The sequence below is a fragment of the Aegilops tauschii genome, chromosome 2 (genome assembly GCF_002575655.3).
Source record: "Aegilops tauschii subsp. strangulata cultivar AL8/78 chromosome 2, Aet v6.0, whole genome shotgun sequence".
In the NCBI taxonomy this organism is placed as follows: domain Eukaryota; kingdom Viridiplantae; phylum Streptophyta; class Magnoliopsida; order Poales; family Poaceae; genus Aegilops; species Aegilops tauschii.
The window spans coordinates 418,006,038-418,018,803 of record NC_053036.3 but is presented as its reverse complement, the minus strand read 5'-3'; the positions used below and the strand labels follow the sequence as shown (position 1 = coordinate 418,018,803).

The window sequence follows — 12,766 nt, the reverse complement described above, 5'->3', positions numbered from 1 at the left end:
TACTGCTAAGCACCCTTCTCCACCCACCTTCCCATGAAGCGTGCCCCATGCCATTGTTACTCTAACGCGCATGTTCTTCTCGCTCGAGTCCTCGATTATCCAAGTTCTTAACATCTCCCTGTTTTTATTTTACGAGCCCAACATATTCCCCCGTGAGTAGGAGCCAACGGGTTCCCTAAACTGACATATGGGATCGACTTTTTTTAGAGCAGGTAACCACTCTGATGTGGCCCACCCAACCCAAGTTATGTTTTTGCGACAACACGCCCAACCCAATTTTGTTAATAAATGACCAGCCCAGGTTTAGTTTTTTTAGAAGAATATCTACCCGGCCCAAACATTTTTTTCTCCGACCATCCCAACTGCTAATATTTCCTAGAAGCATGTTTGTGCTTCTCGCGAAAGCAAATCTGTGCTTCTCGTGGAAGCACAACTTTTTTTTTTCTCTTTTTTGACAAGCACAATTATGCTTCTCATGGAAGCAAATTTGTGCTTCTCGTGAAAGGACATTTTTTTCCATTCTTAGGGAAAACGAGGCAAAAGCTGAAAAGCCGAGAAACCAAAAATCATAAAAAGTTTTTTTCCTTTTTTTCTTATTTAAATAATTTGGAATTCCAAAAATATTGTGAATTTTGAAAAAAAATCAAGAAATAACAGAATTTTTGTGGATTAAAAAACTGTTCTCATATTAAAAAATGTTTACGATTTTGAAAATAAAAATAAACAGGAAATCAAAAAATGTTCACGCATTCAAAAAATATTCATGAATTTGACCAATTGATCATGATTTTTAGGAAAAAATGTTAGGGATATCTAAAAATATTCAAGTATTCAACAAATATTCGTCAATTTTACCAAATGTTTGTGAACTCATAAAATGTACATGATTTTATTAAAAAAATATTCACAAATTCAAAAAATGTTCACAAATTATAAAAAAGTTCAAGGATTAAAACAATCATGAATTCAAAAAGCGTTCATGCATTTCAGAAAATGGTTGAAAAAGCAAAAAAAAATGTTCGGGAATTTAAAAAACCGTTTCCCAATTGAAAAAGTATTCATGGATTCAAAAACAATTAGGTGATTCACAGAAATGTTCACGAGCTCAAAAACTTATTTACAATTTCATAAAATTTTGCAAATTCATAAATGCTCGTGATTTAAAAAAATATGCAATAATTTGTAAACTTAAAATTTTCACGATATCCTAAAAATCTTTGCAAATTCATAAAATTTTCATGATTTAAAAAATGCTCACGAATTTGAAAAGATGTTCGCAAAATGAAAAGGAAAGGTAAAAAATAAAAAATAAAAAATCAATAAAAAGAACAAGAAGAGAAAATGAAAAATAAAATCAAACATGAAAAAAGACAAAAGAAAGGAAATAAAAAATGAAAAAACGCAGAAAACCCTAAGGAAAAAAAACCTGGCCTAGGTTGGTTCTAGAACCATGCCAAAACCAGAAAGTAGCTAGTTGGGCCAGCGGAAAATATATGTAGCAAGAGGCCTTGTAGGAAGTGAGGGTTACACGCTACGTCGCTATTTGGCGACCTACACGCCAAATAGGACTGGTTGTTGGTTGGTTACGCGCTACATCGCTATTTAGCATAATACGCTAAATAGGAGATCCCGCCGAAGTGGAGGCACGTAGCATGGCGATGTAGCAAGAACCAGCCCAATAGATGTCGGAGAAGGTCCATCCCCATGGGAGGAGGGTGTCTAGTGTGGCTACTCGCGTAGGTCGCTGTGTAGCGACCTAGCGCGCACCCCACCCGCATCTATGTCCTGTGTATGGGCCGACCCATTTTAATTGTTCACCTATTTTAGGAAGGTTCTAGAACCATACTTGAACCCATTTTCTTCCTTTCCTTTTTCTTTTTTGCCTCTTTATTTTTTTTATCTGTCGATTTCTTTTTTCCTTTTATATTTTCCATTTTGTATTGTTTGTTTTCTCTTTTCATTTTATTTTCCATTCTCTGTTTCATTTCTTTATTATTAGTTTATTTCTTCTTACTTTATCTTTTGCATTTTCCAAACACCTTTGAAATTTGTAAACTTTTCTTGAAGTCCCATATTTCAAATTCGTGGACATTCTTTTAATTTATTAGTAATTTAATTACATTTTTTCAATCATGACATTTTTTGAATTCACGATTGTTTTTGCTAATCACAATATTTTCAAATCCCCAAACGTTTTTAAATTGTGAACATTTTATTTAATATGTGAACTTTTTTTACAAATTTACAAACATTTTTTAAATTGTGACCTTTTTGTCAAACACTAATTGAGATTCAAGAATATTTTTTGAAATGCGTGAATATTTTTCGAATAAGTGAACATTTTTAATGTGATTATTTGTTTTGAAATTTAGGAACAATTTTTGAACTTCGTGAACATTTTTTAATTGTGTGAACAATTTTTTAAAAAGGCATGAACATTTTTTGATTGTCCTGTTCTTTTCAAAATCATGATCTTTTTTGAATATGCAAACATATTTTCACAATCACGGACATTTTATGACTTTCCTTTTTTTGAATTCACAACTATTTTATGATTTCTTGAACATTATTTAAAATTTGATTTTTTTAAGATAAGACAAAACACATGATAAAAGCAGGGTGCGTCCCGCCCCGCACATGGGCCAGGCCAAAAGGGCGCGGAGGGGAGTGGGGGGTGCGCGTCCCGCATCTTCGGGGCACGCACTACGCCAAATAGGAGGTCCCGTCCAGCGCCTCGCAAAGGGTGACCTGACGCAGCCGTCTCCAAAGATGGCCGTACTGCACGAGAGCATGGGACAGACGGTGCCACAGATGTCCTTGATGCAAGTTCGATGGAAAGGCCATCATGAAACGTACACGATCGTATATGTTTAAATACCCCATTGCCCATACTGACCAAGCAAGTACTGTCTTGATACTGTCAAAAGCCATTATTTCCCTGAGCGGAGCTTCTGCTTGATTAATCAACCAAGGCAATACCATAGTACTGAATCTCGAACCTCTCTATAGCATACTTCCTCCGTCCGGTGAAGAATGTACTTCAAAATTTGTCCAAAAAAAGTGTACATCTATCTTCCCAATCAGTGGCGGAGCTAGGAAGGATCTTCAGGAGGGGCCAAACAGAATACTACATGTTTGGGGAGGCCAAAGTGTATACTTTTTCTAATTCAAGCACCCCTTAAAAAATTTCTTTCCTGTTCTTTGTTAAGGCTGGGGGGCCATGGCCCCTATAGGCTACAACGTAGCTCCGCCACTGTTCCCAATGCACTTCAAAGTAGAAAAAAAGTTTCTCTTTCAACACACGGTAATCAAAACCAATAACACTTTACACATGGTCTTCTTAATTTTTACATGCACTTAGCTCATTAGGGATGGGTAATTCAAGAAGAGAGATGGTGGCTTACACCTTTCCAATGCATTTTTACTTCGCTCTATAATTTATCCTAAAATTTCTACATGTAAACTTTTCACAGGACGGAGGCCCATGAAGTTCTTAATTCGAATCTTGACCGGCGGAGAACTGAGCCACTAGTGCTAAACTGCGCCTGCACAATTTCAGTCCAGCTCCAGGCCGCATGGGACAAAGCCAAAAGTTTTCCCTCTACTCTCGCCCCAGACAACCCACAACCCATCATCCACCGAGACCAGGGCGGGGTGTGAATTGAGCTGTGCGGGTCTGTTGACCGTTGAGGCTCGGGCGCGTTTGCGGCGGCCGCGCCCGCGCTCCAGCCTGCCAGAGCACAGCTCGATAAAAGTAGATTCGAGTCGCAAGCTCCCGCCTGCTCCCAGAACAGACGCACGCCGTTGCCAGGTTATTACTGTACTGGAATCGGAGCACGCCTGGCCGCATGCCGTGCCAATGTGCCATGCGCCGCTGCCGGAGTACGGGATGCGCCGCAGGGGACGCTGCCTGAGCCATTTGCGCTGCACGTGCCGCCGTGCAGAACAAAGTGCGGTCTCCATTTCGAAAGGAATAAAACGTGCGGTCTGGGCTGGGCCTAGGTCGGAGTTGGACTGGCTGGCGCCGGACAGGTTCTGCGGGCGGGCCCTATCTATGGTTCCTGGTGTAAATAGCATCACGATCTTAACTAAGCCCAGCCCGGGTGAGCGTAAGCCGTAGGTAAGTAGGACCGCAGGCTATTCTTTCCCCTCTCTCTCCCAAGACGACCTGGAAAAGACTTTCTCCTCTTGATCTCCGCCGGCGAGTTCGTGGTTCGCCTCCTCTTCGCCTGCCGCTCCGAAGGCCGGTGGTAGGGAGAAGAATCTTGGGATGCGTTTGGTTACCTGCATCATTTTTTGTCCTTTTGCATACTTGTCTCAGTTGGGCCTGATTGAGGATATACAGGCAAAAATAACATCTACATGTTGATTGGTTGCCTGCATCTCCTCTCCCTGCATCGTAGTAATGCCTCTACGCACTGTGTTTGGTTGCTAGCATTGATTGTGCTCATAGTAGTGCACGTTGTTTGGTTGCATACACGAGACATAATTAAGAGTTAACAACTACACATAACACACAGTGTTACATTAGAGTGCCCCGGTGACAGCGGTGGGCGGTGGTCGCCGCGCCGCGACCGAGAACGGAGTCACGGGCGAGCGATCCCATCGGCGGCGCGGTGACCTAGTTGCTAGCATCGTCGCCGCAGAGATAGCCTGTGTGGAGTAATGAATAGGAGGGCGTTGAGGCAGAGGATGATGGAGAAAAATTGCAGAGTGCGCGTCATGGCGGTGTCAGTGTAGTAGGACGCGGAGGAGGAGGATGAAAAGAACGATGATGGCGACGACGTCAGTGTAGTAGGACGCGAGCTAGGAGGCCGAGAGGAACGATGCCGGCGATGGCTTCAGTGTAGCAGGACATGGGGGAGAATGCACACAGAAACGACAACGGCGTGAGTGTAGTAGGACATGGAAGAGGAGGTTGAGAGGAATGACGCCGGCGGTGGTGCTAGTGCAACAGCACGCGGGAGAGGAGGCCGAGAAGTGCGAAGCCGGCGGTAACGCCAGTGTAGCCGGACACGGAAGAGGAGATTGAGATTAAGGACTGGCATTAACACAAATCACACATATCTGTATATACTTTTCACGAGAAATAAGTTGGATCTACTCATCTACGATCGTCAAAACAAAAATGTGTGATACAAAAGTCATGTGAAACTATAAGATGAAGCTACCGGTCAAAGGAAATTTCAAACGGTCGACCGTGTGCAACGAATTTAACAAAATCAAAATAGCACCAAACATGAATATGAAATTGAACATTTACGGTCGACGAAACTATGAACCAATCGCAAAAATGAAATCATAACATCGATAAGCTTCTTTTTCATGTAGAGCTTATCTCGATTTGATACACCGTTGTGTAGATTAGAAGCGATTAATAATGAACAAGGTTAGGAGTTAAACCAACAGACCACGTGCAAACTCATCTACACCTTTGCATGAGAACAAACGAGGTTGCATCCATTGAGCCACCCACGTGCACTCGCCTGCATCGCTTGGGCCTGGCTCGCGTAAAATGGCCAAATCGAGCATTCCCACGGATGCAGGCCCAATGATGCTTTAAAGTCTGTACTATTCAGGCCCAACAGTGAATCCGGGCAACTAAACGGACCAAATTCTTCCTACGCGGGTCTGGCTGAGGTATATGCAGGCTACCAAACGCGTCACGATGTCTTGACTCCCGTAGTAGATAGGTAGGTTTTTAGTCCTCGCAGGTGCGATGTTTGGACGGATGTTGAAAGGATCGATATAGTTGACTAGAGGGGGGGGAGGTGAATAGGCAACTAACAATTTTTAGCTTTCCTTTACCAATTTAAACTTTGCAAAAAAGTAGGTTGTCTAGATATGCAACTAGGTGGGCAACCTATATGATGCAACAACAACAAGCACACAAGCAAGCAAGGGATATAACACAAATAAGCTTGCACAAGTAAAGGCACGAGATAACCAAGAGTAGAGCCGGTGAAGACAAGGATGTGTTACTGGAGTACCTTCCTTTTGAGGGGAAGTACGTCTTCGTTGGAGCGGTGTGGAGACACAATGCTCCCCAAGAAGCCACTAGGGCCACCGTATTCTCCTCACGCCCTCACACAATGCGAGATGCCGTGATTCCACTATTGGTGCCCTTGGAGGCGGCGACCGGACCTTTACAAAAAAGGTTGGCGCAATCTCCACAACTTAATTGAAGGCTCCCAACAACACCACGAAGCTTCACCATAATGGAATATGGCTCCGCGGTGACCTCAACCGTCTAGGGTGCTCAAACACCCAAGAGTAACAAGATCCGCAAAGGATTAGTGGGGGGAATCAAATTTCTCTTGGTGGAAGTGTAGATCGGGGCCTTCTCAACCAATCCCTAAAAAATCAACAAGTTTGATTGGCTAGGGAGAGAGATCGGGCGAAAATGGAGCTTGGAGCAAAAATGGAGCTTAGGGATGGAAGAGGTGGTCAACTCGGAGAAGAAGACACCCCTTATATAGTGGAGGGACAAATCCAACCGTTATCCACCAACCCAGCCTGCGCAGCATGGTACTACCGCGCCAGGGCCGCGGTACTACCGCAAGGGCATGCGGTACTACCGCAGGGCCCCGCGGTACTACCGCCCGAGCAGCACAAACCGGGACAGCCCAAATGCACTGAAGCAGAGGGCGGTAGAACCGCTGGCGCGGTACTACCGCTCCCCCATGCGGTACTACCGCAAGGCAGGGGTGTTCCAGATTTCGGGAAGGCACAGACATATAAAAATACATCCGTGGCAACTTTCGCTGAGTTGGAGTCAATGCAAAAATCCGGCACGGTAGTACCGTAAGCCAGGAGCGCTACTACCGCGCGGGTGTGACGCCCCCGATTCAATCGTACACTAATCATACACACAAACGTGTACGATCAAGATCAAGGACTCACGGGAAGATATCACAACACAACTCTAAAATAAAATAAGTCATACAAGCATCATAATACAAGCCAGGGGCCTCGAGGGCTCGAATACAAGTGCTCGATCATAGACGAGTCAGCGGAAGCAACAATATCTAAGTACAAACATAAGTTAAACAAGTTGCCATAAGATGGCTAGCACAAACTAGGATACAGATCAAAAGAGGCGCAGGCCTCCTGCCTCGGATCCTCCTAAACTACTCCTGGTCGTCGTCAGCGGCCTGCACGTAGTAGTAGGCACCTCCGGTGTAGTAGGAGTCATCTTCGACGGTGGCGTCTGGCTCCTGGGCTCCAGCATCTGGTTGCGACAACCAGGTAGAATGGAAAGGGGGAAAAGAGGAAGAAAAGCAACCATGAGTACTCATCAAAAGTACTCGCAAGCAAGGATCTACACTACATATGCATGGGTATTTGTGTAAAGGGGCAATATCGGTGGACTGAACTGCAGAATGCTGGAATAAGAGGGGGATAGCTAGTCCTGTCGAAGACTATGCTTCTGGCAGCCTCCATCTTGCAGCATGTAGAAGAGAGTAGATGGTAAGTTCACGAAGTATCATCGCATAGCATAATCCTACCCGGCGATCCTCCCCTCCTCGCCCTGTGTGAGAGCGATCACCGGGTTATATCTGGCACTTGGAAGGGTGTGTTTTATTAAGTATCCGGTTCTAGTTGTCATAAGGTCAAGGTACAACTCTAGGTCGCCTGTTACCGTGGACACGGCTATTCGAATAGATCAACTTCCCTGCAGGGGTGCACCACATTACCCGACATGCTTGATCCCTCTGGCCGGGCACACTTTCCTGGGTCATGTCCGACCTCGGGAGATCAACACGTCGCAGCCCCACCTAGGCTCAACAGAGAGATCAGCACGCCGGTTTAAATCCTATGCACACAGGGGTCTAGGCCCATCGCCCATTGCACACCTGAACGTTGCGTACGCGGCCGAAAGCAGACCTAGCCCCCTTAATACAAGCGCGGGCTTACGGTCCAATGCGGCGCGCGCCGCTTAGTCGCTGACGTCAAAAAGAGCTTCGGCTGATACCACGACGCCGGTTGCCCATATCTTGTCCCACGTGGCGGTTAGTGCGTATAAGGTCAACTACCCAACTCAGATCAAATACCAAGATCTCGTTAAGCGTGTTATTATGAAGTAACCGCGAACGCCGACCAGGTCCAGGCCCACCTCTCACCTAGGTGGTCTCAACCTGCCCTGTCGCTCCGCCACAAAGTAACAGTCGGGGGCCGTCAGGAACCCAAGCCCACCTCTACCGGGATGGAGCCACCTGCCCCTTCAGGCCCCATCTCCGAACAGTATCATAAGTAATGTAACAGTATAAAGTATATAGCATATGCCCGTGATCACCTCCCGAGTGATCACGGCCCAGTAGTATAGCATGGCAAATGGACAAGAATGTAGGGCCACTGATGGAATACTAGCATCCTATACTAAGCATTTAGGATTGCAGGTAAGGGTAACAACTGTAGCAACAATGACAGGCTATGCAGCAGAATAGGATTAACCGAAAGCAGTAACATGCTACACTACTCTAATGCAAGCAGTAGAGAGAAGGAATAGGCGATATCTGGTGATCAAGGGGGGGGGGGGGCTTGCCTGGAAGCTCAGCCGAGAAGGAGGGGTCGTCAACACCGTAGTCGTACTGGGTAGCAGCGGCGTCGGTCTCGGTGTCTAACAAGAGAAGAGGGGGAAGAAACAATAAATATAATGCAAACATAAGCATGAAGGTGCATGACATGACAATGCGCGGTGCTAGGTGTGCCCTAACGCGGTAGGAGGTGATACCGGCGAATGGGGGAAAACATCCGGGAAAATATCCCCGGTGTTTCGCGTTTTCGGACAGATGGACCGAAGGAGGAAAGTTGCATGTTTGCTATGCTAGGTGTGCGTGGCGGACGAACAGACTACGTATCCGGATTCGTCTCGTCGTTCTGAGCAACTTTCATGTAGAAACCATTTTCATCTGAGCTACGGTTTATTTTATATGAATTTTCAAAGTTTTAAATGATTTTTCGAATTAGCAGAATTGATTTAATCGAAAAGCATTTATGACGTCATCATGACGTCAGCGGTCAACCGTTGACTAGTCAAACTGACAGCTAGGTCCCACTGTCATTGACAGAGTTTAAATAATCAGAGTTAATTAGCTTAACTAAAAGATTAGGTTAATTAGATTCAATTAGTTTAGTTAACAGAATTAATTAACTTAAATTCACTAATTAATTAATTAATAATTTATTTATTTATTTTAGATTCTTTTTTTTCTGGGGGGTGGGGCCCTGTTGTCAATGGCACAGGGGGTAAACAGGTGGGCTACCGGGTGTGGGTGCACGGGCGCCTGGACCCGGGGGCGCGCAGGCGCGAGCGCCCGGACTGGGCGCGGCCAGTCGGTGCCACGACGAGGGGAGGACGCCGGCGCGGCACCGGCCGGCGCCGACGTGGCAGTGGCGAGGCTGTGGTGATGCGGGCGGTGCCGGGGCGCCGGGACGGTGCGTCGAGGCGGACGAGGCGAGGCCGGGGCCCAGAGGAGGCGAGGGCGCGCACAGGCGGCTGCGGATGCGTGCCGGGGGGGGGGGGGGGGGGGCGAGCAGCACCGGGCACAGACGGCGGTAGATGGCGAGCGGGCGCGTGCTGGCGAGGGGAGGAGCTGTCGCTGCGGGTCCTCGGCCAGGGGGCTTGCCCGGGGGCGGCGAGGAGCAGCCGGCGAGTGGTGAGGCCATCTGCAGGGGCGGCGGCGCAGGGCAGACGGCGCGGGGGCAGCGGGGAGCGGCGACGCACTGAGCCGGGCCTGGGCGGTCACGCGCGCAGGACGCGAGCGCGCGCGAGGTTGAGGGGGGCTTGCAGCAGGGGGTAAGCGGGTGTGGCAGAGGACTGGCAACGACGCAGCGGCAGGAGCAGCACGGGCGAGGCTGCACGGGAGCGCGGGCGTGCGTGGGCGGAAGAGCTCACGCGAGCGGGGAGGCGTGGAGCACGGGCGCAGCGAGCGGACGTCGGAAGACGGCGGGCGGTCGGTCACGTGCGCGTGCATACGGGGACGAGGGGTGAGAAGAGGCCGGAGGCCTCACCGGCGGTCGTGGGGTCAAGGGCAACGGGGCTCGGGGAGGAAGACGGGGACGACAGCGTTGACGAACACGGGAAGGCGCTCCAGCAAGGTGGCGGTGGTCGGCGACGGGCCAGGGCGGCACCGGGCGTCGGCGTCAGGGGGGGGCGATGGGATCGGGCTCCTCCCGATCCAGATCCTGACGAGGGGGGAAGGAGTGGTTCGAGGGGGAAGTGAGTTAGCGGTTAGGGTTCGGTCTGGGTTGGCCAGGGGTATAGGCCAGGGAGAGGGCCGGTTGGGCCAAGTAGGCCAGTTGGGTGGGATGGGCCGAGGCCCATGGGGAGCCGGTTTTTTTTCTTTTCTTTTCTTTTGTTTTTACTTTTTTCTGTTTTAGTTTTGTTTCCTATTATTTTAGTTTTAGTAAAATATGCACCTAGTATCTAAATTAGTATTTCAACTTAGTCCATAGTCACAAAAAGTCCAGTCGTCAAATAAATTAGTTTGACATTTTATTAATTACTATTTAAATAATTGTTTTTGCTGCTGTTTTATTCATTTAATATGATTTAAACATTTTATAAAGGTGTGGTTTCTCCACCATAATTACCTATGCAATATTTGGTTCACTCCGAACATTGTAGTTTTAATATTTGAAAACTTTTGTGGTTGCCTATTTTTAATTTAAATTCGAATCGGGTTCGAACTAACGCGAGATTAGCAACAGTAATTGAGGTGATGTGGCATCATTAGCAGAGGTTCACTGTAGCTTAAGTATCCGGGCGTCACAATTCTCCTCCACTACAAGAAATCTCGTCCCGAGATTTAAGAGGTGGAATAAAGGGGAAGGTTTGGTTACAAAATTCTGTCGAATCTTCTCGGTCTTGGTTGCTCTTCTCGAAGAGGTTGATCCCTTACATTGACGTCTTCATTTCTCTGTTTCAGGTCATCATGGTGAAGTCGTCCCTTTTCTTCGGGAACTCCAACGTACTTACGAATAGGTAAGGGGCAGCTCGGCTACGACAGAATGCTTATGAGGGAAACAATCTGGGGTTAACCCATGAATGAGCATAAGATTATCTCTCGAGTTGAACATATAAAATACATCGAGGGTATGGTACGAAGGTACAATAAGAGGTTCCAAGCGGATAGATAGCTGCTCGAAGTCTGAACCAGAGTGAGAAAGGGGTTCAGAGCAGCGAGAGTAAGTATTGCGTCTGATACCAGAATAGAGCACTAGGAAGGTGGCCCGTGAATTAAATACGAAGCCAAGCGTGGGGAATAACCATTAGTAACAGGGTTGTACAGGAGAGTCAGGTTTCGATCCCGTGGAACTGTGAGTTATGGGCCCACCATGTGGTTAAAAGTAGGAAGGGCGTTGACATCTTGCACGGTCATGATAGCATGACATGTCAGAGGGTAGCCTATCAGTTATGTCGGCAACAATGTCGGTACCAAGGGCGAGGGACGAAGAGAACCATTTTCCTGCTCGTTGAACGAGGTGGACCAATAGGCAAAGTTCTCGTCCATCGGTGGCTACCAGAATGTCATCAAGAATAGTAACAGGGTTACACCAGACAGGAGGGTACACCGAGGTGTTTACATAAGCAGGGAAATATTACTGCTTATGTCATATAGGTCACAAGAAAGGTTAACCAAAACAATGGAAAGGAAAATGTGATTATTACATTAATCACACCAATGGAAAGGAAAAGGTGTTTATACTCAAGTATTAGAGTATATCTTTCGCAAGGAAAGGCAGAGCAAGATATTAAGGATAGGGCTCCAAGTATGTAACCATTTAGGTAAGGGGAGAGGAATTTCATGACATTACCCAAACAACGGTGTTTGAATAATTGAAAAAGGAAATTTAGCATGGTGCTTCAAAATGTTCTTATCGATGATCAGAGTACCACAGACATGCTTCGAGATAGCATTGACATGGTCATCAAGCAAAGGTCGGACTTTAGATACTCAAAGGATTCATCAGGAACAACTTATAGAATAAGTCTTACAATTTCCTCATGGATTTCCTCATGGAAGAATGGTTATCCTTCCTAAAAAGGAAGAATTGTAACAATAGGTCCTTCGGCCGTGGGTGCTAGGTATGACGTCACCTTACCGGGCTATATAAATACAAATGTTATGACTCTTGGAAGATGCTCGAACCATCATATCCGACCGAGATTCGGATCAGGTTGGGGTCAGGATACCTCAGACTCAAGATGCCTGAGAAGAAAAAGGTGCGACACAAATTGACGAGAAGACATCGTACGATTCTTGGGAAATGAACTATGGAAGCGAGTTCCAAAACAAGAGTTCATCATTAAACCAAGGAGAGGATGAGGAGGTGGCTGATGGACTTAGCGACAATTCATCGAGATGAACAAAAGATGGATTTCCACAATTATGTGAACAAGGTGTCAGTGTGGAACGACACCTATGGGATCACAAGAATCCTTACTACGGTTGCCGGGGCGCGGGGTTGCGAGAAGAGCAGGATTAGTAACCAGCGCGAGGATCGTTTACCCAGGTTCGGGCCGCGAGGATGCGTAAAACCCTAGTCCTGCTTTGGTGGGTGTATTTCAGAGAGTTCTTGAGCTCTCGAACTAGCTGTGGTGAGTGTGTGGTTCGAAAGAGCCGAATCCTTCTCCAGTATGCCATGGGCCTCCTTTTATAGTTGAAAGGGGCTACCACAGTGGCACATAGGAGGTGGAAAGGCGCACAGTGCTATGAGCTTATCGCTTGTATTACAGGACAAGTCGCATTTAATGCGCCGC

General features: G+C 46.9%; 1 long non-coding RNA gene across 1 annotated transcript; it reads right to left on the bottom strand.

The window, feature by feature from the left end:
• Window positions 1-6,910: 6,910 nt before the first annotated feature.
• LOC141042039 (uncharacterized) lies at window positions 6,911-10,229 on the bottom strand. The gene is made up of 3 exons (XR_012203845.1): window positions 10,015-10,229; window positions 8,546-8,620; window positions 6,911-7,231 (listed from the first exon to the last, which is right to left on the bottom strand). It is a non-coding gene; the product is annotated as an uncharacterized lncRNA (long non-coding RNA).
• Window positions 10,230-12,766: the final 2,537 nt, after the last annotated feature.